Here is a 27,922-nt window from a genome sequence, read left to right on the forward strand (position 1 = left end):
AGTCCGCTGATATTCGTTGTTGGTGATAGCGCTGTGCAATGTGGGCTCTCCACTAGGCTCACGGAGTTCAGAGACCGCTGTGAGGCCTACGTGGAAAGTAAAGGGATCAAGTAGGCTGCAGGGAAGTTCGGAGACAGCGCGCAGGCTGATACGAGTATGTAGCGCAGGGGGCCTTAGAGGATCACACTATTCCATCTTGGAGGGTCCCAGTCCGTGCCCTTCCCTGAAGGGGGACCTATAGAAGACTCAACCCAACTTCATTTTTTGAAGTAACCTTATAAAATAAGTCATACGGTTTTTTTTCTACGGAGGGCAGGCTCGAAAGCTTACACTGCAGCCTAAGACTTTTAATAAACCGATTATTTTTGAAAGGTCACATGTCCACTTTTGTCAATTTTACAGGAGAAGCAAAAAACGGTTTATTTTGCTAATGGTACTTTGTAGTGTAAGTAGATATTTTTTATTCGACGACAAAGGCGTTAAGTTACATTTACATGCATAAAACTTAACTGTAAAAAAATATTTATGATGGACTTGTGCCCTTTCAATACTAAACTATAAGTAAAACGTAATAAAATGTTATGTTCTTAAATGTCTTTTAACTATTATTGACTAACAAATATTTAAGAATGTATCTGCTAAGTACATTATTTTGCTACAGCAATGTATCTTATTTCTGAAATAAAGCAAATTAAAAGCATAAAAGCTTTTAAGTTTCTTCATTAAGCACTTCCTCTGAATTTTTCAGTCATCTTCATTGTTTTTTTTTCTTTCGGCTACTGGGGAATTTCTTCATAAAATTGAAGATATACAGGAAGTACATAATGCATAACTTGGCTGACATCTTCAACTTTCTTCTTATTTATTGGAACTTTTCCATAATATGACATACTTTGAAGTAGTTTCAAGTCATTAGGATACATCACATTAGTTGTATGCAGTAACTTGAATGTGTATGTCTTTACTTCATCAATATATTCATGTGCAACCACTGTAGGCCTACCCGGGTACTTAGCATCGAACACCATAATTGAATTCTGTGAAATTTAAAAATATATTGTGATCTTTAGGCACTCCTTTTCCTAATGATTCAACTACTTGCCGTTTTGTAACTGATGTAAATAAAGAATGGATTCATGAGATTTTATATTGTACATCATGCAAAAATGATGGGAAAAGAGAAGAGTTTGTTACTGGTAGGACACATGTCCTGAACACGTGCCCTTTCAATACTAAACGGAAACTTCTTTACACTGTAACATTCGGTAGAGTGCACATACTTGTGCCTTTTCTTCAGCAAACGGTGCGCTACACTAGGAAGAATATGACGGCGGTCATAACTCAGTTTGTAAAAAAAGTGGACATGTGACCTTTCAATAATAATCGATTCGAATGATTGGGTAGCCGAACTGCCGCGCTCTTATACAAGTACAGCACGCCGCACCGTGAACTTAACCCGAGCTGTTGTACGGATGATGATGATGATGATGATGATGATGATTGTGAATTGATGATGGCAAAATGAGTCCGAGGTCCAACGCCGAAAATTACCCAGTAATTCTGCTTCATTTCGTTGAGGGAAAACTCCGGAAGAAAGCCCCAAGCAGGTAATTTGTCCCAACCAGTATTTGAACCCGGGCCTGCTCGTTCCATAGCCAGACGTGCTGACCATTACTTCACAGCGGTGGATAGTCATACGGTTTACTTGTTGTTTTGTCAACTGTCCGAAGACAGGTCTGTACGCCACAAGTGACACAATCAAGGCATCACTCGTGAGGTAACTAGGCCAGGAGATAATAGAGTAGGGTGGCCAGTTCCTTTCCCCCTCCATTGCATACATCGCCAATTAGCCACATGTTACACTAATCAGACTTCAGATGCATACAAACAATTGTTTCTCCTCTGAAACATATCGTCAAATGAGCTGTACTGCCTCATAATTAATAGAAGTACATATCAGTCAGAACCTCAGTTAGTGGATACGGTTTATTTTGGAAATTTAAAACATGTCTTTTTGTGTGAAATGAAGGAAATTGAAGTCTATCTTCTCCATGTTTTCTCCAAGATAATAGTATAAGAAGTATTACAATTTGTAAGCATATTCATTTAAACTCATAGTTATAAAGGTACTTAATAATTGTGAATCATGTAAAACATAACGTACAATTCATATAAATGGATCTATTCTTGTTCTGTCAGTGACTTAACATGCCATATACAAGATACAGTTCCTTTATAATACATAATTAAATGTTCGTGTTAACTTTCATCTCTCTTGATTGCGAAATCATCAGATACGTTTGTTGTTTTACAAATTACAATATGTTAACCTCTTTTTCTGCATACCATTTGAATATCGATGTCAGTAGAGTTAAAAACTTAGAAGTTAAAAGTTCAATGTTTAATATATATTTTACAAGCCTTCATTTATTTCTTTGTGGTTCTATTAAAATATGCTGTGATTAAAATGGAAATATTGATATAAGAAAATAGATGAAGACTTGTTTATAATTCATACAAGAATATTTTATTTTATCAATATTTGTATTTTAATCTCATAATATTATAATAGGAGCACAAACAAAATAAATGAAGGCTTGTAAAATATATATTAAACATAGTACTTTTAACTTCTAAGTTTCTAATCCTATTGACATTGATATTCAAGTGGTTTGCAGAAAAAGAGGTTAACATATTGTAATTTTTAAAACAACAAACATGTCTGATGATATCGCAATCAAGAGCGATGAAAACGTTAATACAAATATTAATTATGTAATATAAAGGAATTGTACCTTGTATATGGCATGTTTAGGTCACTGACGGAAAAACAATAAATCTATTTAATTTAATTTCGAAGATTTATCTGAAAATTACCTCAAAATGAATTGCAAAATAACGAACAATGTTGAATGTGTTATTTTTGCTACAGTAAGCTTTTCTATATTTAAGTAGCCTGCGTTAATGTTGTCCTTGTAATATCAGATAAATGAATATATCCTTAAATCATACTTTAATTAGACCTCGCAATCTTAAATGGATGTTCATTTCTGGACACGCATTACTTCGTGGTATGTGACACACGTAGACATGTGTAGGCATCACCGTTGGTTGTAGTTTGTCGTATGCTTTATCTCTGATGTACGAAATGAAACGAGTCTGAATACTGACTTTGACTTCATTCGTAAATGGAAATGAAGCTTCATACCGAGGACATCCTTTGAAATTGATTACATACGCTGTAATTAATTCCTAGAAATTGCTCCGAAGAGACGGACAGAGAATGACACACACAGAAAGGATAGTAATAATACAAGAGAACATATTAAAATTTTTATAAAGCATGCCGTATTTCATATTTGTAATATTTTATTGCTTATTATTATGAGTGTTGTCATTATTATTATTATTATTATTATTATTATTATTATTATTATTATTATTATTATTATTATTATTATTAGTTATCACCATAATTCATTATAGGCCATATTTTGACCTGTTCTGGTTTGACTTACCAATGTCGTTTCGTAGGTCTTCCTTACATTTTTACTCCTTTTGGTAAAAAGAATTTTATATTTTTGGTAGTCTCTTGTTACATTGTTTAAATACTGACCCAGTCAGTATAATAATTTCTATTTTTCACAATACTGGAGCTAGTTTAATTTCTGGAAAATCAGGGTTGAGACTTTACGCGTAAAAATTATTATTTACATTACAGTAAAATACGCGTAAATAATGTGTAATTAACGTAATAAATGTAATATACGTAAAAACCTCCAAGAACTTTTATCTTTAGTAGTTTTTTTTTTTACTTGGTTATTTAACGACGAGGTTATTTAGCATCGATGGGATTGGTGATCGCGAGATGAGACCGAGGATTCGCCATAGATTACCTGACATTTGCCTTACGGTTTGGGAAAACCTCGGAAAAAACCCAACCGGGCAATCAGCCCAAGCGGGAATCGAACCCGCGCCCGAACGCAGCTCCGGATCGGTAGACATGCGCCTTAGCCGACAGAGCTACACTGGTGGCTCTTTTTAGACTTTCTTTGTTCTTTATCCAATTGAGATAATTTTATCGTCAATTTCCATATTAGTTTAATTTTACGTACATTAGTGGTAAATAACTTTTAAAGGCTTTAAAATAATTTTAAACTAATATCCTTCAAAGCTACAAATAAAGATTAAACTTCTTTAAGCCTTGTGATGAAAATTTATCGTTTGAACTGCCAAAAAATCTAGCTTTTAACTCGAGGCTACCAAATAATGTTAAGAAAATGGAGACCGTAAGAAGATTTTGCAATACATACCGCATGAAATGAAAAGGTTTCTACACAGAACTGTACATATGGCCTACGACCAACAAAGTTAGTAACGCCAGTGGAAGCGAAGAATGATAAAATAAGTTTATTAATGTTTTGACATACAAAAAATGTATTCAGCCACGCTTCCCAACCCTTTTGATAATTAGTCATTTACCACATAAAATTTGGAAACATTATTACATTTAATGATTATGTTCAATTCATAATATTTACCTTTAATTGTTATGCTATAAAAAAGGTCTTTATTACTAGAATCGTTTATTTTTAAAGCCCCACAAGTGACAAAAACAAAACTTTCTGGAAATCAATAAAAACTGTTGAGTTTAGTTAATTTTATTTTAATTGTCAAAATGTATTTAACCCTTTGATGCACACATTTGGAAAGGAAATAAAAAATTGTGTTTGCAATGAAATTAAACTTTTATTTGTCTAAGAGAAGTGCCTCAAATTTTAAAAATTGAAAAAACTTCCATTTTTTTACACAGAAAATGGGTGGTTTCATGGTAAAACCACTATGCAATACTGCAGAACACAATATCTTCAGACTTATTGCGAATGATACAAAAGGAAACAGTTTCTGGTTTCATTAAGGCAAGGTGCCACTTCACATGTGTTGCGTGGTAATTAGAAAGCAAAAGAATGGACCTTCTATCCTTCCACTTGGGCCAGGACACTCCAGCATATGACGTACGGCTATCACTCTCACCACGTTTCATGTCGCGGTCTCTTATTTCGTCGTGTGGTAAACCAATACGCCCATGTCTAAATTTACCACATACATAGATATTTTGCTCCCTTAGAGATCATCAGATTCATACATGTGAAAAAGTTGTGAAATACACTTTGTGATTGTCGCCAACCATCTCTTCCTTGTAGCCATGATGAATAAGCTGGCACAAAAATGGAACATTTTGTTGGATATGGTAAGCATAACTACCCTCTTTGCGTAGTGGTTACGAAACCACCACATTATTTCTATATTGACGCCACATGTGTCGAAGAAATTACAATCTTGTTACTGAAATATGTTCTAAAAGACTGAAAGACAAATAATACTAAATAGAAACTTACGTAACTGTGATATTTTAGCATGCAACTGAAATAAAAACACGTAGCGAGTCTTCCACACCCCAACTATACGCAACAACATCGGCCATCTTAGTGGAGCAACACAAATATAGGGAAAATAAAATTCTTCTACAGTTACTACGGATCAGTGAACGCAGCGCAGTAGTTTTGAAATAAAAATCACACTGTAAGTAGGCAGGAAACTCAAATTTAAAAGGTGGTTATGTACTGTAACCATTGCGCTTCAAAGGGTTAACAAGTGATATTAGTTGTTAAGTGTTAGGTTTATTCATTATTAGTTATGTTTTATAATATATATGTAAAGTTCCCAAAAAATTAATTAGTTACGATGTCATGAGGTTTTTCCAACAAACAAACTGAAAGTAAGCAAAACATTGCTATTTTTTCAAGTATTAGAGTGCTTGAAAGTAAGTATGAACAAATGTTAAAATCTATGTAAAAAGTACAGTATAAAATCGGAAGGAAATCGTTTTCTGCCGAAACAGATATTTTTCTTACCAGGACTTAAAAGGAATGAAGTAATTATTGATGTTTAGATTGTCAAAATCAATAAATATTAGTTTATTACTCCGTGTATAAAACAGTTTTCTACATTACGTATTTTACATGTAAATTACACACATCGCTCCTTAATCTGACTTCGCAGACTTCAAGTTTCCTATCTCAAAACATTCTGTAGAGTTTCGCCAATTTCCTGTTTAATTTTTCCACGCTTTCACAGAATCACCCTATAGACAACAGAAATTCTTTGATATGAAGTGTCACGTAAAATCTCGTGAAAATTTTAAAGCGTGATTGATTGCAACCTTCAATGTCCATCATGGTTGTACGTCTGTACCACGTCAACTGAGTTACATGTCTGTGGGCTGGGATTTGTATTCAGTGTCCAGCGGACTTAAACTCAACATTCAAACACATAACTAATTTTTGACACTGTTCTGACGTTATTTCGGCAATCCAGATTAAATAATACGAAATATTTTCACAAAATTTTTTTCATGAATTGAAATGTTGCTCTATTACTTCTAATATGCAGTATGAAAATATTTCTTTAGAACATTCTAACTTAGCTGTTTTATATGTTTTGCGAGTCTTGCAAACGTTCGGATTAGCCCTAGAAGTTCGGGTAATTCTGATCGTTGAAATTAAACACGTTAAAGACACACTAAAAGAAAGTTATATTATTCCAGTACAATAAATGTCATTGCATAAGAGCAAGTGCGTTCATTGCTCAGCCCAGTCACAAATATTCAGTCACTTAAAGGGTTAGATACAGCTTACAGCAGTAAAATTTTGGAAACATTCAACAATTTTTTCCTCCATTACTGTATCTTCTACAATAATGAAACTTAATATGTTAAAACACTGTCCTTCTGCTGTATGAAAAAAATATTTATATGATTTTAAAAATATTTACTTTTTTTTTTTTTTTTCAAAATCAATTCACTGTGCAGTCAAAAACTATCCAACATTTCTGTGATGAAACTTTTTGTGTGTATTTATGTATGTCATATCTACAATATAATGCAAGATCACTTCTCTACTTTTGATAGATTGTCAGATAAAAAACAAATTACTGTTAAAAAGTGATAAAATATCAGTATTTTCTTCTAACATAAAATAAAAAAAAATTATATATTAGGGAATATAGTTGAAAGAGCATGATATTTTAAACATGAGTTTCAGCAATTAAATAAAATAGAGAGAACAAGAAAAAGTTAACAAGTTAACAATTTATGAGTTATGAGGGAAACGCTTCATCACTGCACAGTAAAGTGACACAAATTTGAATTTTGAAAAGAAAAATATATATGAGTAATTTTTTAATGTAAAAATATTTTTTTCATACAGCAGAAAGACAGTATTATACACATACCAATTTTCATTATTATACAAGATACAGTAATGGAGGAAAAATGTTGAATATTTCCAAAACATTTACTGCTGTAAGCTGTACCTAACCCCTTAACTTATAACCTACATACATTTCTCACAGATAAACTGTATTATCCTTTGTCTCCTACATAAATCTCACGAAATCGCTCTTTTTGCTGGTAATTGACTGCAATCACCTTTCTTAATAGAAGTTGGATCATCATAAGACATGGACTAAAACTGCCAAATATTTTTGCTAATATCATTTCCCGTTAAGCCATAGTATAAATGTGCGAGTTTCACAACTCAGTTTTTTTAATGAAGTTCATGCTCATCACTAAAATATTCAGAGGCCGCTGACTTCTTTTGCTTTCTGATGTTTTTTTGGATCAATGTATTCTCTATTTCTATTCTGTAGCGTAGTATAAGGAATTTTAAACGGCTTCGCAGTTTCTTTCATAGATATGAAAGCACTCATTGCAGCAAAAGCCTCTTCCATATCATTTTCTGTAGACATTTTTCCTTTTTATCCTTTTATATTTTTTCCATCTACATAAGGAAAATAAAGAATATAAAAATTACGTCGTTAAATGAACGTGAACAAGCGATCGAAATAGGGATCGAAATCACCCGCCGAGGTAGTGTATTTTATGAATGATCTTCCCATAATGTGTATAACGTTAGTACATGCCAACATCCCTTTCAACAATATTTGAAACTGTTTCTTGAAAAAAATTACTTTATATACGTTGAGAATCTATTTTGTAATTCGGTAATTGAATTGTGAAGAAATGTTTTTTATGTAGGTACTGTATATTTTCTTCTTTTCTGCTCACACACAAATTATTATTTTATAGCATTAAAATTTGTACAGTATAATGTAAATTGAAACATATAATGTTAGACAATTATTTCTTGTACTAGAAATACACTCTTTATATTATATTTGTAATCGTGAAAATTTATTTTGTGTCCTACTGTGACTGAATGTTTACATGTTGAGACAAGGAGTAACTGCACTTTCAATCTCCCATTCCCCTCAATCTACACAACTCAGTGGTCAGTGCGTTCGTAACTTAATGCGTTTAGGTACCCTGCACCGCATTCTGGCCTTAACTTTATTTTCGCAATAACAGGATGACGTAGGTACATAATCCCTTAGTAAAAACACCCAAAGCCCTCTTAAAACGTCCGTCACAGAATTTTGTTTCACACTAGCTTTCTACGCCTATTCTGCCTAAAGAAGTTTTTCTTGAGTAGCAACAAACTACAAAAGTGCTTATTGCTACAAAAAGATGTAGGCTATTTCGGCTTATATGCTATTAAATTCTCGTCGACTATCGATAGTATCGAAAAATAGGAACAACATTCATAATTAGGCTCCGTATTTCAGCTACTTATAAACTGGAATGAGGTTGTCTGATTCGAAGTATATGTGACGTTACAGCGCTGATACAGGTACGTTCGTATATAAAATAGTTACGCATCTTCCGCCCTCTTCGTCTAGGAAGTCAAAACCGGGACGCAGTCATAGTGAGTAGTCTTATCGATTACTGCTCTTACTAGTCTATTATTTCAATAACTACATATTTGTGGCTGATTGAAGGTTCATTGCAGAGGTAAAATGCCTTAGGTAAGACGCTCAAGCGTGTAATATTGCAGGGCGTAGCTGAGGATATTTAAAGTAAAGTTTTCACTGTCACTATAGACAACATTATATACAGGGACATAATTTTATTTTTACTAACATTTTTAATATTAACCTGTCTATACCTTTAGAGAACCGTAAACACAGTTTGCTATCCCCTTCCACGACTGTAGTTCGATGATACTGGCGTAAAACACAAACAAATCACTCTACTAGGTATAGGAAGGAAGAAAAGTAGTTCATCCATTTACGTAAACTAGGAAATATGGCGATTTTGAGGTTGATAATTTTCATTAGGTTTTTCTTTAATCAAAGTACAGTACTGTATTAAGAATAAGTGTTTTTACTCACGAAATGAGCTATCCATGCGAACGTTATTCATTATGCAGTGTGTATTATACTGTCTACAGCACATTAGCGTACAATATAGAGACTGAAGTTAAATTGAAAAATAATCATAATGTGAATATTTAAACACAATTGTGAAAATGGTGGCCATTCATTTCGATACAGGCTTCAGTTCTTTTGTGCATATTATCGCACTATAGACTATTGCATCTAATCCCAATTGCCAGTTTCGTCCTTCGTACTAGTAACTCATGTTGAAATAATTCTGTACCTACTCTGCGTACTGTAAATTCAATCTTCACTTCTGCCCGACCCGAAAATATAACATTATTCAGACATGCTACCTACTGTCCGTCCAAGTGGTTATCCCCCAGGATTGTAGAAAAGGGGGAAATCATGTGACAGTTAATTACTTAACGAGGCCCTTTTATTTAAGTTATATTAAACAGCTGTATAATATTACGTAAACGTCCAATTCCTAACAGAAATTAATGTTTTCAGAAAAGAGCTAAGACAGCCCAGCTTTTACAGAGGGGCGAGCAGAAGCAGTTGGGGTAAATCGGGATGCGACGTAGGCAAACGGACAGTACCTGTGCGAAAATATGATTCAATATTGAAAGCTCTTTCGTCACTGGAAAACGCGAAGACATTTCTGGAACGTACTATACTCACTAACTCAGTACTGCGTACTATCTGCGGTCTTGGTTCTGTGAGTTGGAACTTCATTAGTAAAAGGAGTGGAAGTGAACTACATTAAAAACTCAGGTACAATAAAAATTGAAGTAAAAATAAAATGATGTCCCTGTATAAATTGTGTAAAACGTACGTAAAAGTGATAAAAAAACATCGCACTGGAAAACACTGCAATATTAAAAGGCGCAGAAAGTGTGTTGGAAGTAATCCAAAAGAGCCAGTACCATCAAAATCTGAAAAATTGAAGATATTAACTCGATGTTTAGCATGGATGTACCTATATAGCCTACCATGATACTCAGTGCTAAAATCCCAATTAATAAATTGAATAATATACATTTTAGGGAATTTCTAAAAACGTACATAGAAAATTAGTGGGTTTTCAGTGATGAGCGACATATGCTGTATCCTAATGAAACACGAAAAAAATATCAGACAATAGGACCATCTTGTACTACATCATGCACCAATAACGTCATGTGCTATTGAAAGAATTTCTTACGATATAAAATCATTTCAAGTGACATCCGCATATCCTTAACTTCCGTAAGTTACGAATGCACGTTATTATTCACGAAAATGAACATTACGGCTCAAGGATGTGTTTACTAGTATACCTTCAGAATGTCGGGAGTTGACTGTAGTCCACGAACACGCAGCAACAACGTGTTTGTTTATATCCTTATCCGTTGCATTACCTGTGTTCGGCGTACTGTACGCCCAATGTGTCTGTAACTTCAGTCTTTAGGCAGCTGGAAGACATAGCCTATTCATAATATTATAAGGATTTGAAACTGGAGCTCGCTACACGATTCTTTTTCAACGTTTCATTCAGACATTACGAATTGTTTGTAATGATTCATTCACGGTTTGTTCAGAACTCATCCCAGTCTATGATTCGAAGTTTTCTTTTCAATCGTAAACGTCCACACCTTTGGAGTAACGATTATCGTGCCTGACAGTAAATCCCAGTCGGGACAAGTTACCTGGTTGAGGTTCTTTCCGAGGTTTTCCCTCAACCCAAAATGAGCAAATGCTGGGTAACTATCGGTATTGGACTCCGGACTCATTTCACCAGCATTATCACCTTAATTTCAATCGGACGCTAAATAACCTAAGATGTTGATACAATGTCGTAAAATAACCTACTAAAAATCGTAAACGAATGACTTATACGATTCCCCACATTGCAAACATGTGTAAAATAAAAGCGTTCTGCATACAGTGGACTCTCCTAAGTTCGACAGAACAGACTTGAAAGTTCAGTCCAATAAATGTAGTGGGTGTGGCAGGTGAAATAAATACAATTTCTTGTTGGTTATCCATCAACGAATACAGTACTGTACTTGCATTTCCTGCCCTCCTCGAGACTTGTGTATGCGCTTTTAGTATCACAGTGGGTTTCGACAGTTCCGTCTCACGAACGGCACAATTCTCAAAGAGAAAAAGAGGAGTTCATTAATTGAAAATCAATGATCAATATGGATGTCCTAATCAATAAAATACTATGTTTTCCTTTAACAAAAGTATCACTCCAATTCTCATTAAAATGGCAAACCCATTTCTTAGTGCCTGTATAGGTTCGTGTCTAATTCTCCTACGTAAGAAGTCGAACTATACGATGTCGAACGTAAGAGCTTCTACTGTATCTCGCAAAGATTGCAGAGTAGGCACGGGAAGGATGCAGTCCGTTTATAACGAGAGTTGAGACATTATATTGTCTCTTTCTGATTTTTAATGACCTCCATTAACCTACAAAATTATGGAAGGAAGTTACCCTCAATTATAATTTATAAGCTCAACCTTATTATCAAGTACATTTTTTACATTAAATCCCTACTCAACTACTACGCAAATGACAGGCACGCACTCATTTTTCATATTTAACTAAGCAAACCCAGTGTTTTGTTTCCAATTATCCGTTATTTTTATCATACATCATTCACCCACAACTAAGTAATTTGGTCACGAAGTATCTGTATACACTGTGATCTTCAGTTCCCTCGGAAAGACTGTTATCCAAAACTGAAAACTTAATCAATGAAAGGCGAAACCGTCTGTATCCAAACAAAGTGGAAATGCTTATTTTAATGGGAAACTTGTCTTTGAAGCAATGACCACGTGTTTCAAAAACATACAGTGACGGCTAATGTTGGGCTTTAACGACAGATTATAATATTGTGTGTTATTGGTATGTAATTCATATTCAGTTCACTTTATATTATTAAATTAATAGTTTAGTACTAACGTGTTTACATATAAATTCAGAAATGTATGCAGTTTATAATTAATTTAAAAAAACTTCTATAATGTCTATCGATAGTATCGATAGTTTTTATTATAATTACACTGAACAACAAATTTTTACTTTTTGCCTTGCTCCGAAATAAAAATAGGTGAATATTACTATAGTCCCGTCGCTCTAATTTCCGGCACCCAATCGCGTTGCAGGTCGGCTACATTTAAATGTGTGCGTCTTGTGATTCCCTGGTGAAGACGTTATTCATTTCTTAAGGCTCGATAAATACTTAATATAATCGCCCGCCATTTTGGCTCTTTCGTTGGCGTTCGCAGAAAGCACACGAAGACGTTATTTGCCGCTCAATTATTTGCTGAATTACAGTGCGTTTGATTTATTATCATAGGAGCTACGACATGATAATGTTTAACGGTGTGGCAAATAGATTCCTCGTATGGTAGCTAGGCAACGAAAGAACAAAAATGGCGAACGATACTACCTACCTAGACTTTTGTAGAGCCTTCTCTTCCTAAGACGTAAGCAAAGGGGAGGAGTCACGTCGGGAATAACAACGTCGCGACTATAATATCTGTGCCCTAAATCTGAATTTAAAATCCAAATTGCCCCATCACGTAACATTTTTCGGAGAAAATGAATTGAATTTTTTATGATAAAACTTGTTTGTTTTTCATTTTTCACTGCTACTGATAAAATTACAACACACTACGGATTCAAAATTCCTCATAATACTTGAAAAATATGTACTGGATACAAAAATGATGTTACATAGTTAAAAACACAGTAATGAAAATATTTCATGCGTAGGCTATAATGAGAAAAATTTCGGAATTTGTACTTATATTTAAAATAATTTTCTGGATGACTTCTGTTTATAACTAGACCCGAGACTGTATTTTACAAGCAACCAACAATAGTCTGCAAGCATGCTGGATGATGATCTTCCTTTATCTGGCCTTTCCATTTCAGACATTTCTTTATGGAATCTTTATGGAATGTATTATGAGAGACACAGTACAACCATTTTGTCATATGCACTTAACATGGTTTCCACAACAAATTCTATGTAGTTCTCTGCCCTATAATTTCCAAGGAAATTTAAGCAAACGTCTTTGAAAGCGCGCCATGCCATTCTTTCCGTAACGGAAAGTTTTTGCTTAAACAAAGGGTCAGCCATTACCTTGTGAATTTGTAGACCGATGAAAATGCCCTCTTTTATTTTATCTTCACTCAAACTGGTAGACGTTTTCTTGAAATACTGAAAACCACACCCTTGTTTGTTCATTGCATAGATCTTACCTTTGAACAGTTATGAAATTTACTTAATAGAAGGGACCAATATCTGTTTATTTATTAGAAGTACTAAATAACTTGCCAACAACCATAAGAAACCGGAAATAAGTCATAAACTTATATTTGGTTTTGTTTATATCCCCAAACCGCGCCAGATGTTTCCTGGGGGAGCGCTTATCGAAAAGTGAAATCATAGTATATCCTAAAAACCTTAAGTGATACGAAGAAAAGAGATGCATTTTCGGATTCAGCGCACATCAAACCATAAGGGACACATTGTTTTAAGTAAGAGCAAAATTCTTGTTGTTCAGTGTTATCGACAGTACGAGTACTATCCATAGTAGGGACAACAGTCGATAGTACTATCGATATTATTGTAAGTGACTGTAGCCTATATTTATAATGTAGGTGAAAGACTTTGTGCTATGCGAGTTCGAGCTAAAAAATAAACTTAATAAGTATCACAATATATAGAAAAGCCAGCAACAAGCAAGGGAGGGAAATCGGATTTAATTTTCTGATACTGGGAATAGTAATCAAACAGCCATTTGTATTCCAAACAACTGTGGAAACAAACGTTATTTTAAATTATATACTCAAAAAATTTAAATGATCTCGGGTTTTAACAGTGTGTAGAAAATAAAAACACATTTATATTCGTACCTAAAGCACTGAGGTATATTTAATTCAATTGACATGCTGGATATATGCCCGCCGTATTGTTATCGAGAAATATATGCTATAGGGATTTAAAAATACATTTGCAATACATGTTGTGCACAATTTGCAGTTAGTTTCGAATGGATCTTTGAGCAGCTCACAGGTAATAGAAAATTCAGAAAGTTTACATTGTTATCTGATGAGTTCTGCATCCAGATGTATCCAAAATATTGTCATTTACAGCTGTGTTCTTTCTGCGTGAGGGTCATAAATAATGAAGCAAAAGAAAATGTAACATCTGCAACAACTTCTACATAGGACAGACAGGCAGATCTTTTCAAACACGTTACAAAGAACACATCACAGCCATAACAACATTACAATACACTTCCACATATGCAGAACACATCGAAAATGCTAACCACACCTACAGAGACATCAAGACAGACATGTAAATTCTACACATCCAATCAAAAGGCTAGAAACTAAACACACTAGAACAATACGAAATCTACAGACACACAAAAACACATCCAAAAAAAATTCTCAACACACAAATCAATTTCAGAAAACACACACACACACACACACACACACACACACTTTGACTCCAAGTTACACTACACAAACACACCGCCACAGGAAACAAAACAAAAGGCGTCAAGACAGCAACAACCAGTTCTGAAGAAGATCAATAGCAGGCCGAAACATATTAACCAGGTACATCAAAATTTAAAACGAGAAAGATAATATATAATACATATTCCGAAGTGATATAGTGTTAAAAGTCGTGTAATCAAAATGAATATATGGAAAATGTATTATTTTTATTATTACTATAACTATTATTATTATTATTATTATTATTATCATTATTATTATTATTATTATTATTATTATTATTACTATCACTCTAACTATTATTATTATTACTACTAGGCTTATTATTGTTGTAACTACTACTACTACTACTACTACTACTACTACTACTACTACTAATACTAATACTAATACTACTATTAGCCTATTATTAATGTTATTGCTGTTACCTCTGATTGAGGTTCTGGCTGATATGTACAGCTGTCAAAAGAAAAAGTGGCCGCTCTCCTGAAACAAAGTTCCCTTCGGGTATCTTCGCTACAATCCGGAGACAGGCGATGTTACATATTGTTGGACCACGTTGCCTGATATCTACAGTTATTATTGAAGTATTCTGTATATTATCGATAGCATAATGGTAGCGTTCAGGCCTCTTATTCATGAGGTCCTGCGTTCGACTACAACCACGTGCTTTTTATGTTCTTTTTTGATCTGTTTTTGAGAGAGACAAACTATACATAATGGCTCCTTTCTCTTTTACGATTATTTTAGTAATTAACATCAGGTTCATTAATATATTATGCCATGACTTTATCATTATGATATTGTGGCTGCAAATGGAAAGAAAAAAGATTTTATTCTCAATAAAAATATCTTTCGTGGCATAAACAAAACAAATTTACTGGCGTCGGCCTTAAAACATTCAAACAATTAAGCGTTCAAAAAACAAAACAAAAAGCCACAATTCAATATCTAGTCTATCTTCCTCTTATCTCGATCATCTTGCAGTCGAGTGGGCATGGAATTGACTAGTCTATGCAAATAGCGACTGTTTTTAGACACGATATTCCAGGCATTCTGAACATACGCACATAAATGTTCTGTGCATGGGCAGGTCTTTCATTGCAAACCCAGCAATCTCCAATCTTTCCTATTTTCTGCCTTCCTCTTAGTCTCCGCATATGATCCACATATCCTAATGTCGTCTATTATTCTTTTCAACCAGAGACCCAACCAGTTACTTTTTATCTTTATAATCAGTTTCAGCATCATTCTTTCTTCACTCACTTTTTCAAACACAATTTTATTTCTTATTCTATCTGTCCACTACACACGCACCGTTCTTCTCCACATCCACATTTCAAATGCTTCAATTCGTTTCTCTTCATTTCGTCGTAATGTCCATGTTCCTTCCCCATACAATGCCACACTCCACACAAAGCACTTCACTAGTCTCTTCCTTAGTTCTTTTTCCAGAGGTCCGCAGAAGATGCTTCTTCTTCTATTAAAAGCTTCCTTTGTTCATGTTTGCAGTTTTTCTTGGGAAGGATAGGCCTAAATGCGGTAACATCCCGTTGCTTTCCGCACACCACTATCTCTTTCGCATCTTATTAAATTCCAGGGGGCCCAAGCGTGGAGATGAGGAGAGTGGATTTGACTAATTGGGCCCTCCGGACTTCACCGAAAGTCACGGCAAGGGTTAAATATTAATTCTATCAGGATGTTTGACCCTATCAGAGATCGGGAAATCTCAATTAGCCTTTGCCCCCCGCATCCTGGACTAGCTTCTACGAATCATCAGAAAATCTTGGAGTGTGATTGGGCCAATTTTTCCGAAAATGTTTCCACACTTTTGCCCTCGTAGCTCAGCGGACGAACGTCGGAATTTAGATGTCAACGTCTCAGGTTCAATTCCTCGTTACTCCTTTTCATTTTATTGTGGTTCAAGATAGTATAATATAATAATACAAAAAAAAACTAATACCAGTATTATGCAACTGGATTTTTCCAAACCTAATATTAAATTTGTTATTTATATCGCTAAAGAACGATTACAATATAAATAACTTGAATATTATTTATACAATATCACTAAAGAACGATAACACGATATATATGATAAATATCGGTTTGTTTAATTAATATAAGATATTATATAATACGTATTTAATTATCTAAATAAAATAACCTATTTTACAAAGAAAGATGTTTATTTTTGTTATAATAATTACTTACATAAAATACAGATTATTTATATTGCGAAAGAACAATAACAATTTAAATAACTTGAATATTATTTTATAATGCTAATGAAGGAAAACAATATAAATGATAATTTGAATATTATTTATATCGCTAAAGAACGATAACAATATAAAAAACGTGAATATTATTCATATCGGAAATTCACAGATTTATTACAGATGTATTTAAGAAATTGTAGAAGAATAGTAATTAGTAACAGTGTTCTATTTATTCTTCTTGGAGCCAAATTTGTAACTTTTAAAAGTGTGGTTACTATGTTAAAGTGTATGTGTTGCAACGGATGCTTGATTTGTTATGTATGTGAGTCAGTTATGGGATGCTTGATGTCGTCGCAATGTCGTAATTATAGTTTGATTGTGTTTGTGTGACTATTGTGTATTAATTTATGATGTAAGGTACGGAAAGCTGCATATTTGTGTTATAGAAGTGTTACGTATGTGTGTTGTTAATGTTTTTGTATGTTTCAAATTGATACCTGATATTTGTTTTGCAATCGCAATGCCTAATTTACGGATTCTTTATGTTTTGTTTACATCGCGTAAGCTAATTTAATTTTCTTTTCCATTTCTCTTTATGCTTATCTTTTTTGTGTATAAAACTATAACCCTAACAGACATATGTAAAATATGGCTAACCCCCATTGGAGATACTGTAGCTACAATAGTAATAATTATTATTCATATCGTTATAAAACGATAACAGAATACAAATGATGACTTTAATTTTATTCATATCTCTAAAGAACGATAACAAAATATAAATAACGTGATATCCATAAAGAACGATAACTGGATATAAATGATAATTTGAATATCATTTACATCGCTAAAGAACGATTAAAAAATGAAATGAAAACTTGAAGAAGGCGCAACCCAGAACCTTTGAATCATTAAACAAGCACTCTACCGCTGGTCTGCGAGGAGCAGATATGGAACACTTTCATATTTCCGGAACTGCTTGTACAAGCACATGCATCGTGTAACATCGCCGCGACCCGAAGTGGACTTTGAAAATATTCGCTGTTCACGAGTGCGGCCATTTTTTTTTGACAGCTGTACATCTATTATCAGACAGTACAGTACATCTCACTTGACGATATGTTTCAGAGGAAAAACAACTGAAGTCTGATTAATGTAGTATCCGTTCGTTGTAAATTGACCGGTGTTGGTTCCACGAACTAGCAGAGTGCGTCATCCCTCTCCACAAATTCTTTACTTTCCCTCAATACCCTGCGCTTCGTAATAACCTACGATGTCTTGTATACAACTATAGTGGCGACATCAGCGTTCAGCGGTCATATAACATTGAACGCGTAGTAATAATACTAGTCAGCGATGTATTCAATGATGGAATAATGGCCATCTTAACCCATTAACTCCTGGCTTAGTTGTCTCATGAGTGATGCTTTATTGGTGTCACTTATGAGGTTCAAACCTGTCTTCGGACATTTGACCAAACAGCTATTACTATTATTATTATTATTCTTATTATTATTATTAGTAGTAGTAGTAGTAGTAGTAGTAGTAGTAGTAGTAGTAGTAGTAGTAGTAGTAGTAGTAGTAGTGTCCCGCGCCGTGGCGTCGCGGTCTAAGGGTACGTACACGTTGGAGCAACGATAAACGATAAAAGAAACGATCTAGCAACGCTTTGGTATTATCACAGAATCAAGTGTTCATATCGGAGCAACGAGGACGCGGGAAGCGAATATTTTGATTTATCTGTAGAAGATATTCTATACATCCACTTAATGAAAGAAGATATATAGGAAATATAAGCTGCTAAGTTCAAGGTTAATATACATAAGTTAAAAACGTACAAAATTAAACCAGTTTCTCATCCCAAAGATAGTATAAATTCGTTGTGTTGTGATTGGTTCTTGTAATCACATAACATATGACCAATAAATACACAACTGATCAATTTGCCAATATCTACAATAATTAATTTAATATGCCGAAATAATAATAAATCGATTAATATTCGGATATATTGACAATCACCTGTAATTATACAGATTAATATTATCTTAATCGGAGATCATATAAACGACAAGAGCGAAGAAACTGGTACTTTTCTTTTTCGTCGCTTTTATCGTGTATCTTCGCTTTTATCGTTACTCCAATATGCACACCTCAATGACAATGCATGCTTCAATCCTCTCTGATATAGCATTGCTGCTTCTTTTATCGTTTATCGTCGCTCCAACGTGTACGTACCCTAAGGCATCCTGCCTATGACTCGCGTTACGGAATGCGCGCTGGTTCGACTCCTCATGGGGGAAGAAATTTTCTCATGAAATTTCGGCCAATGTATGGGACCGGCGCTCACCCAGCATCATGATGCACTTGGGGAGCTACGATAGGTAGCGAAATCCGGTTGCGAATACCAGCTATAACGGCTGGGGGGATCATCGTGCTAACCACACGGTACCTCCATTCTGGTTGGATGATCGTCCACCTCTGCTTCGGCATGTGGGCGTGAGGCCAGCAGCCGGCTGGTCGGTCTAGGCCCTTCACGGGCTGTAGCGCCACGGATTATTTAGTAGTAGTAGTATACTATGTTTTTGAAGACAATAGTGCGCCATTAATGGACTAATGTTTGCTAAACGCTATAAGTAAGGAGTCCGAGGGGAAATAATTAATCATGATCGGTCTGCTCTGCTTAGTGCCTATTTCAGGGGTATGTTATATCACGTAAAATGCCGACGTCCGATGTACCTACTGTCCAAATTTCACGAGAGGATCCCTGCGAGGGGAGCATGGTTCTTGCGGGGTAAGAGGAGAGAGTAAGCCAGTAATTCTGCGTTCTCGAAGAAGCAGGTGGATAGGAGTGGTGTCATTGGACGGCTTGGACAAGGAAGGCCCAGTCAATGGCCGGCCGGTTCCATGTCGAGGATAGGTTTTAAGAGTAGGGGAAAAACTCGCATTCCTTGCTCGGATCTTCTCGTGAAATGCGGCCTGTAGAAGAATTACTTAGTACTTACAAATGGCTTTTAGAGAACCCGGATGTTCATTGTCGCCCTCACATAAGTCCTCCATCAGTCCCTATCCTGAGCAAGATTAATCCAGTCCCTATCATCATAACCCATCTCCCTGAAATTCATTTTTATATTATGCTCCCATCTACGTTTCGGCCTACCCAAAGATCCTTTTCCCTCTGGTGTCCCAACTAACTCTATATGCATTTCTGGATTCGCTCATACGTGCTACATGCCCTGTTCATCTCAAACGTCTGGATTTGATGTTCCTAATTATATTAGGTGAAGAATACAATTCGTGCAGTTCTGCGTTGTGTAACTTTCTCCGTTCTCCTATAACAGGCCTGCAGAACTCGCAAGTAGGGGAAATATGACGTCAGCCTCACTCCACTTCTATTGGGGATAATCGACTTAAGCCGCGAGAATGAATGTTGATGCAGCCGAGTGTAACTAGAACGCCATGACCGCACAGGTAGAAAAGGTGGGTGGGGTAAGAAAGTGGAGGAAAGAAGTCGCTCTGAGGAGCTACAGTTCTGCAGGACTGTCCTATAACTTCATCCCTCTTAGCCCCAAATATTTTCCTAAGCACCTTATTCTCAAATATCCTTAACTTCTGTTTCTTTCTCAAAGTGAGAGTCCCAGTCCAAGACTTGGACTAACTAAATGAACTACTCGTTCAAATGAACGAAATACTAATGTTTTACGAAACATTTAGCAAGAAGAGAATTTAACGTCGGGCATTGGGACTGGGTATTGACCATTGCCATGTGCTGTGCTGTGTTATCTCAGCAGTGCATTGTGCCATGCTGACCACACCAAGGAGGCCCTCAGTGTGAGCCTGTCTTGAATTGTAAGTCTGTATCAGAGGAAGAGGTAGGGACGCGACGAAGAAAGAAACAAAGAAAGAAGAATGATTAGTTTAGAGAGACACTTTTTTTACTTGTAGTGCGTTTTTGAGCTGACAGATTTTAAGAGGTCGTGTATGTCTGTGTACATTCTGTGTGGGTGTTTTTCATGGGGGAGCGAGGTAAAATCATGGAATGTTGAAGTACGGAGTACTCAAGGGTGGAGTCGCAACAAAGAGAGGAAGGGTGGGGTAGTGTTTGGTGCAACATCAGGCAGGCAGATAAAGACTGGCCACGGAGACTAATTCCATTAGGTTGATTATGTACGCTGCTCTGCTCCAAGTGGGCTTACCCAGTGTTAGCCCGACCGACTGAATGCTTAGACTAATTCAATGGCTGGCTGAATGATTACAAACCGTCAGGCGGTATCCCACATCGCCAAGTAATTGAGTTACTGTTTTAACTTCACGCATGATTGAAACGCGTACAAATGCCTGTCTTAACATAGAAATTCGTGACCGTATATTTCCATTATAATTCAGTTTACCATCTTATTGTTCCTGCGCTGAATGTGTGAACACGACCATCACCCTATCAAGCAAGCGGTTCGGGTTCGATTCCCGTTACGCCTGCGATTTTTCATTGGCTATTACACGTTTACTACTTCATACTACTTTGGACCAATAAAACGGTACGGAACGACGTGTTTCAACCAGTCATGGCTGTTTACCCTACAATTTGTATCACCTCCCTAGCATTTCTTTCTTTTTATCATTTCCTAGCATTTGTTTGTTTTTATCACCTGCCTAGCATTTGTTTCTTTGTTTGCCAACATATTACTAGGCCTATCAATACTGTTCTCCAACCAGGCGATCAACCGTGAAAGGAATGTTCTTACTATTGCGTCATATATCGGAGCGAAGTAGATGGATAACATTACCGTTATAACGTCGGTTTAAAAACCATGCGCTCTCCTGCATATGTTATTTCCTGTATGGAGAGATTAAAAGTCTAAGGGTGCTACGCATAGACATTTCGCTAGCCCGCGCTACGAGCGTGCTAATCTCACCCTGCCTATCGACTGATTACTTGTACAGGATTCATATCATATCATATCTCAAATACTGGTTTATGAGTACGAAAAACGTTAGTTAGCTGATCATCCACCGGAAGCCCACGCTAAGAATGTCTATTAATATGGCCCCAGGAGATTAACAGTGATCTAATTTTGTAACTAGGGTAGTATCAATATGTGTGTATCAATGTTATTGTTTGTGCTGTGAGAGCTAGCCAATAAAGATTCGGGCACCCACGTGTGTGACCTTATGACATCAACATTCATTCACAGCATTACCCCGCTTCGTCTCAGTCCCCAAAGACTTTATCGTGGTTGGAGTACAGTAATATTGTATAGGTCTCGCAAGCACGGATTACCAACGATAGGAATGCGATCGAAACAATTCGATAAGGAAGAGCGGGCGACAGGAAAGGTCACGAGATAACTTGAATAATATTCAAGTCGGAAGAGAAACGACATCGATAGAATCAGTCTTACATTGTTCCAAATGCCTTTATTTTATTATGTAGTGATGGAGCTCTCCCCTCGCAGGGTATCATAATTTTATTCGTAAATATAATGTTGCGTGTTTAATTCGCTTCGAACTTTTCTCTTGCTACGCTCTTAATTTCCACATGCGATGTCCCCAGCTGTTCATCTTCTTGGAAGAGGCAGTACTTACATTGGCCCGTACTTCTCGCTCCCTCGGCGTGCCTACATACACACGGAAAAACAGACAGTGACGCCACCAGTTTTTCTCAAACGTCTGGATTTCATATTCCTAATTATGTCAGGTGAAAAATACAATGCGTGCAGTTCTGTGTTGTGTAACTTTCTCCATTCTCCTGTAACCTTATCCCTCTTAGCCCCAAATATTTTCCTAAGAACCTTATTCTCAAACACCCTTAATCTTTGTTCCTCTCTCAAAGTGAGAGTCCAACTTTCACAACCATACAGAACAACGGTTTATTAAACTGTTTTATAAATTCTAACTTTCAGACTTTTTGATAGCAGACTAGATGAAAAAAGTTTCTCAACCGAATAACAGGTATTTCCCCTATTTATTCTGCGTTTAATTTTCTCCCGAGTGGCAATTATATTTGTTACTATTGCTCGAAGATATTTGAATTTTTTCCACTTCTTCGAAGGATAAATCTCCAATTTTTGTATTTCCATTTCGTACAGTATTCTGGTCACGAGACATAATCATATACTTTGTCTTCACCTAACTTAATTAGGATCATTAAATGCAGGCATTGACTCTGATTGAGGTTTCTGGCTGATATGTATGTCTAATATCCTGCAGTACACCTCACTTGACTATATGTTTCAGGGGAAGAACAATATCTTTTATGTATCTTAAGTCTGATGAGTGGAATATGTAGCTAATCGGCGATGTATGCAATGAAAGGGGAAAGGAACTAGTCACCCTATCCCATTATCTCCTGGCCTGGTTGCTTCATAAGTGGTGCCCTATTGGTATCACTTGTGTGGTTCAGACCTGTCTTCGGACAGTGGACTAAACACAATATCAACAAATGCAGGCATTTGATATGGGCAGGGCATGTAGCACGTAAAATCCAGAAATGCATATAGAGTGTTAGCTGGAAGACCTGAATGAAAAAGACCTTTGGGGAGGCCGAAATGCAAATGGGGCAAATGGGAGGATAATATTAAAATGAATTTGAGGGAGGTGGAATATGATGGGAGAGACTGTATTAATCTTGCTCAGGAAGAGGACCGATAGAGGGCCTAGGGTACGTGAGGACGGCAATGAATGGTTCCTTAAGAGCCGTTTGTAAGTAGTAGCCGTAGATGGAATTATTGAGTGATATTATAGATACAAATTTTTATATTATCATAGTAGTCTCTAAAATCCAATGCACGGGTTTTCTGACCGTACGTGCTTTGTACCTAAAACAAATCCTACTTTGTAGGTTTCACCCCCCCCCCACCTATGATTATATCCACTACTCTCTAAAAGAACACACATATTAAAATGAAAATGGCACACAATATTATATAATATATCCTAACCTAAATATTTTATTTCCATTTCGTATAGTTCTCTGGTATATTATATATTATATAATATATCCTAACCTAAAAGAGACATAAAAGTGTATAGTTGGGTAGATACTATTATCCCGTCCTCAGTTCGTGTTACAAACTTCAACAGCTGCAGTTCTAATCTTTCTCGCCTTCAAGAGGAACAAGCCAATATTTTGTTCATATTCTCTATTCCCTATGAGGTCAAGGCATGCAAGCGAACTCCTATTCTGACTTAGCATGGAGGGTGATAGATATTTTCTCCGTACATTTTCCTATTCGACACACTGTAATAAAAATATATTTATAGGAGTCCTTTCCTCTGCAAATCGGACAAAGGCGCTCTCCCTCTTCGTTGACAATTTTATTACTCTCCCTAGCCCCCAATTTTAGCCACGCTAAACCTGCTCTGCTGTCTTTCTTTCAAGAATTTATGTAATCACGCCTCCCCCAGTTAAGCATGAAATCGTAAATGTAGTGAGGACTTTCCGAACATTGGAGCTCAATCTCTTGCCTCTCGAAATCAATTAATCACATCTTCACATTACGCCATACATTTGTAAGTAAGGAACTAATGTGTGAATAGGGTATGGAACAATCTAGTGATCATTATCGAATGTTTTGTGACGATGACTATGATGATGGTGACCTCTCTGTGCACATGTGTCTCCATTGAGGATCTTGATGTATATACAGAACATAGTTCGTACTATCTCAAGCCTACTTAAATGTGATACAAAATAATGAATAACACATGAAAGCGGGGGTAATATTTCAGTAAGATGCAGTGTGTCCGGAGCTTAAAAATGGACGAGTCATCAAAATGTAAGAAAAGTGAACAGATTTTCTTGTTTAACAGTAAGGTTAATGCTGTATTTCCTGATAATACATTCCGTATGCACAAAAGAAGCTGGTTTCCATAGTCCGATATTGCACGAATGACGCGAACCCTGTCTGATGTAAGGGGGGGACTCACACTCCTGTAATCCTTCGCAGAAACCTCAATCCCATTCTGTAATACCTACAGAGCAGACAAACGAGCACAAACTTCTGTTTCTAATTCGCTTCTGTGTTAGAAGATTAGTTCCACTTACTGGTAAGGAATTTAATACCAGCGTTTTTGTATCCACATTAATTATGGTTATGATTGTAATGGCTTTAGTAATTTCTTTTACGTAATGGAGCACTTCTAAAGCCGGAGATTCATACAGGCGAGTAAAATCCGTTTTGTAATGATTTCTTCCAGCCGCACATGTAGCACAATTGCTACACCGTCCAATTCAAAACTTGAAGATTTGAAGCGGGCTTTGTGATAGGGAAAACTATATTTTTGCTTAATACCAGGGACCTATTTTTAAGATGACACTATGGTGAAATAATACTGAAAAATTAGGAATATTCACTTTTTTGTTTTTGTGATGGTAATTATATTTTGGACTGCTTTAAATGATCTAGCCAGATAATCAAATATGACCAAACATACGGTGCGTGAGTCAAGGCCAGTTCAAAATAAACCGGGAACTGAAACGACAACAAGAACGAGAACGGAAGTAATGTTAAAATACGTGTATTTAAATGTGAGCGTTCACAATAGTTAATTATGAATGCTCATATTTAATTACATTTGTTTTAACAATATTTCCGTTCTCGCTCTCGTTCCCGTTTTCATTCCCGGTTTATTGTGAACCAGCCTTTAGTCGGGAGATTTTTTTTAATGCTGATTTCTCGACTGTAAGATTTTAAGTGTATATGTACGTGAACGATCACAAATATTATCAGAAAATGCAGGCTCTAAATTTCTAAAGTTTTATAAGAAAATGAACTCACAATTGGACGAAAATTATAAAGTACCACAAGACGACATTTTAGAACTTAAATATCTGATGAAAGTATTAAAAACGTTACTAATATTATTTTTCAAACCATTTTTATCAAAGTATGAAAAAAAAAAATTCTGCGGTTACATTATTTGGTAAACATAACATTGTTATGGTGTCTCTGATATCTTTAATATTTTTCCTGCATGTAATAAACACTTATTTCTGAAAAGTAGAACTATTCTCAGACATGTAGAGTTGTTTATTTTAATACATTAATTTTTTATTTTTCCTATATAAAATATATTAAAATTTACATAATGTTTTGTGATCTAATTTGTCTATTTTCAAAGAAATGGGCATTATTGTAGTATATGTTTTGGTTAAATACATGTTAAATCAGTGTACAAAATTTCAGAATTCTGTCTAATGGTTATGGAGTTATGAAATAATACGTGTGACAATTTTCAAATTTTGGAAAATTTAATTTAAAGTAAAAGCTGAATTCTAAAAGATATTATTAGTAATCTTTTTATACTTTTATCAGATATTTAAGTTCTAATAAGTCTTGTTATGATACCTTGTAATTTTTGTCCAATTATTAGTTCGTTTCCTCATAAAATTTTAGAAATTTGGAACCTGTATTTTCTGATAATATTTGTGGTCGTTCACGTACATATACCCTTAATCAACTTATTAATTTTAAAGAAGCGCCTTGCACAACACTTCTTGTCAGACTGGTCTAATACTTCTCAATTAAATGTTGATAAATAAAATTTAACAGTATTTGTATGAAAATTAACATTAATTGAATCGGTCATTGCAGAAAGGGGATAAGTCATAAAATCTTACTTTTGAGATAATCAATAAAAACTGTTTTATTCTTCCAATACTGGAGTAATCATTATAAATATTTTTTCTTACTTATGAATAGTAAAGTATAATACATCATGTTAGACATCTGACATCTCAAACACTTTTGTTTAAAGTTGTTTAATCGAACCATGACTTATCCCCTTTCTGCAAGGAATTGTTAAATATAGAACAAAAAATATATAATTTACAAGTTTAGGCTAATGTAATATTTGAAATCAAACTAAATATTAATAATTACAATGATAACGATGTTTTTGTGTGTAATTACTGCATTACTGTCACCATTTACATAATTATTTTTTTTCATTTTAATCATTACTACTACTACAGAAATGTACCAATATGTGATTTTATATCACAGTTTTAAATCAAAACTCTACTTTCAAACTAATACTTAAAAACTGCATATAGGAGAGCACAATAAAAATACACTAAAGTACTACACAAAATCATTTCTTTCAATTGTTATAGAGGGTATTGTTAGACGTTGGAAGCCACGTCATTTGTAGATTCCTTGTCACAAGGTTCAGGATCTCTTCGTAAAAGAAAGTGTGTTCCAATGGAATGTATTGCCTCACTTTCGATACGTCTCCAAGCTTTTTTTCGTATTAATGGGAATTTTTCCAATGTATGCTTTTGTGTAGCCATTACTATACGTCCAGAACCTGGTTTTTTCATACAGAATCTTCGTTTCCTCATTTCACTACCAATGAACAAACTGGCAGTCACACATCCTGGATCATCTTTAGAGTAAACAAATTCACTGAATTGTGCTGAAGAAAACATATTCTTATCTTTCCCTTTCTTCCTCAGTGTGTCTAATGAGCAGGTGGTTTTCTTGTAATACTCTGGCCACCAGTATTTAAAATTCAAAATATCATCAGTAGTAACTGATTATACAGAAAATCTGTTGTTTGTGTTTGCCTGGTGGATCAAAGTATTGTATTGGTCTGGCACATATACCCTGTCTGTCTTACTTAGTTAGCGCTTCACTACACCAAAGTTGCGGTCACAGGGAAGAAATGAATGGCCTCGTTGTGGAAAATAATGAATGATTTTGTTAAATCTCCCCATTTGGGTCAGTGCAAGTAACAATCGAATTAAGGTATGATTTTTATTTTGCCCTCCACAGTTATCAGAGAAAAGATACAATTCCTTGACTGAAGAAGGGATATTATTTTCAATGTAGTTGAGAAGGAACACACTTCATTTGAAGATTTGTGGCCTATACATTCATGATAGAAA

This window comes from Periplaneta americana, chromosome 11 (genome assembly GCF_040183065.1).
Source record: "Periplaneta americana isolate PAMFEO1 chromosome 11, P.americana_PAMFEO1_priV1, whole genome shotgun sequence".
Classification (NCBI taxonomy): Eukaryota; Metazoa; Arthropoda; class Insecta; order Blattodea; family Blattidae; genus Periplaneta; species Periplaneta americana.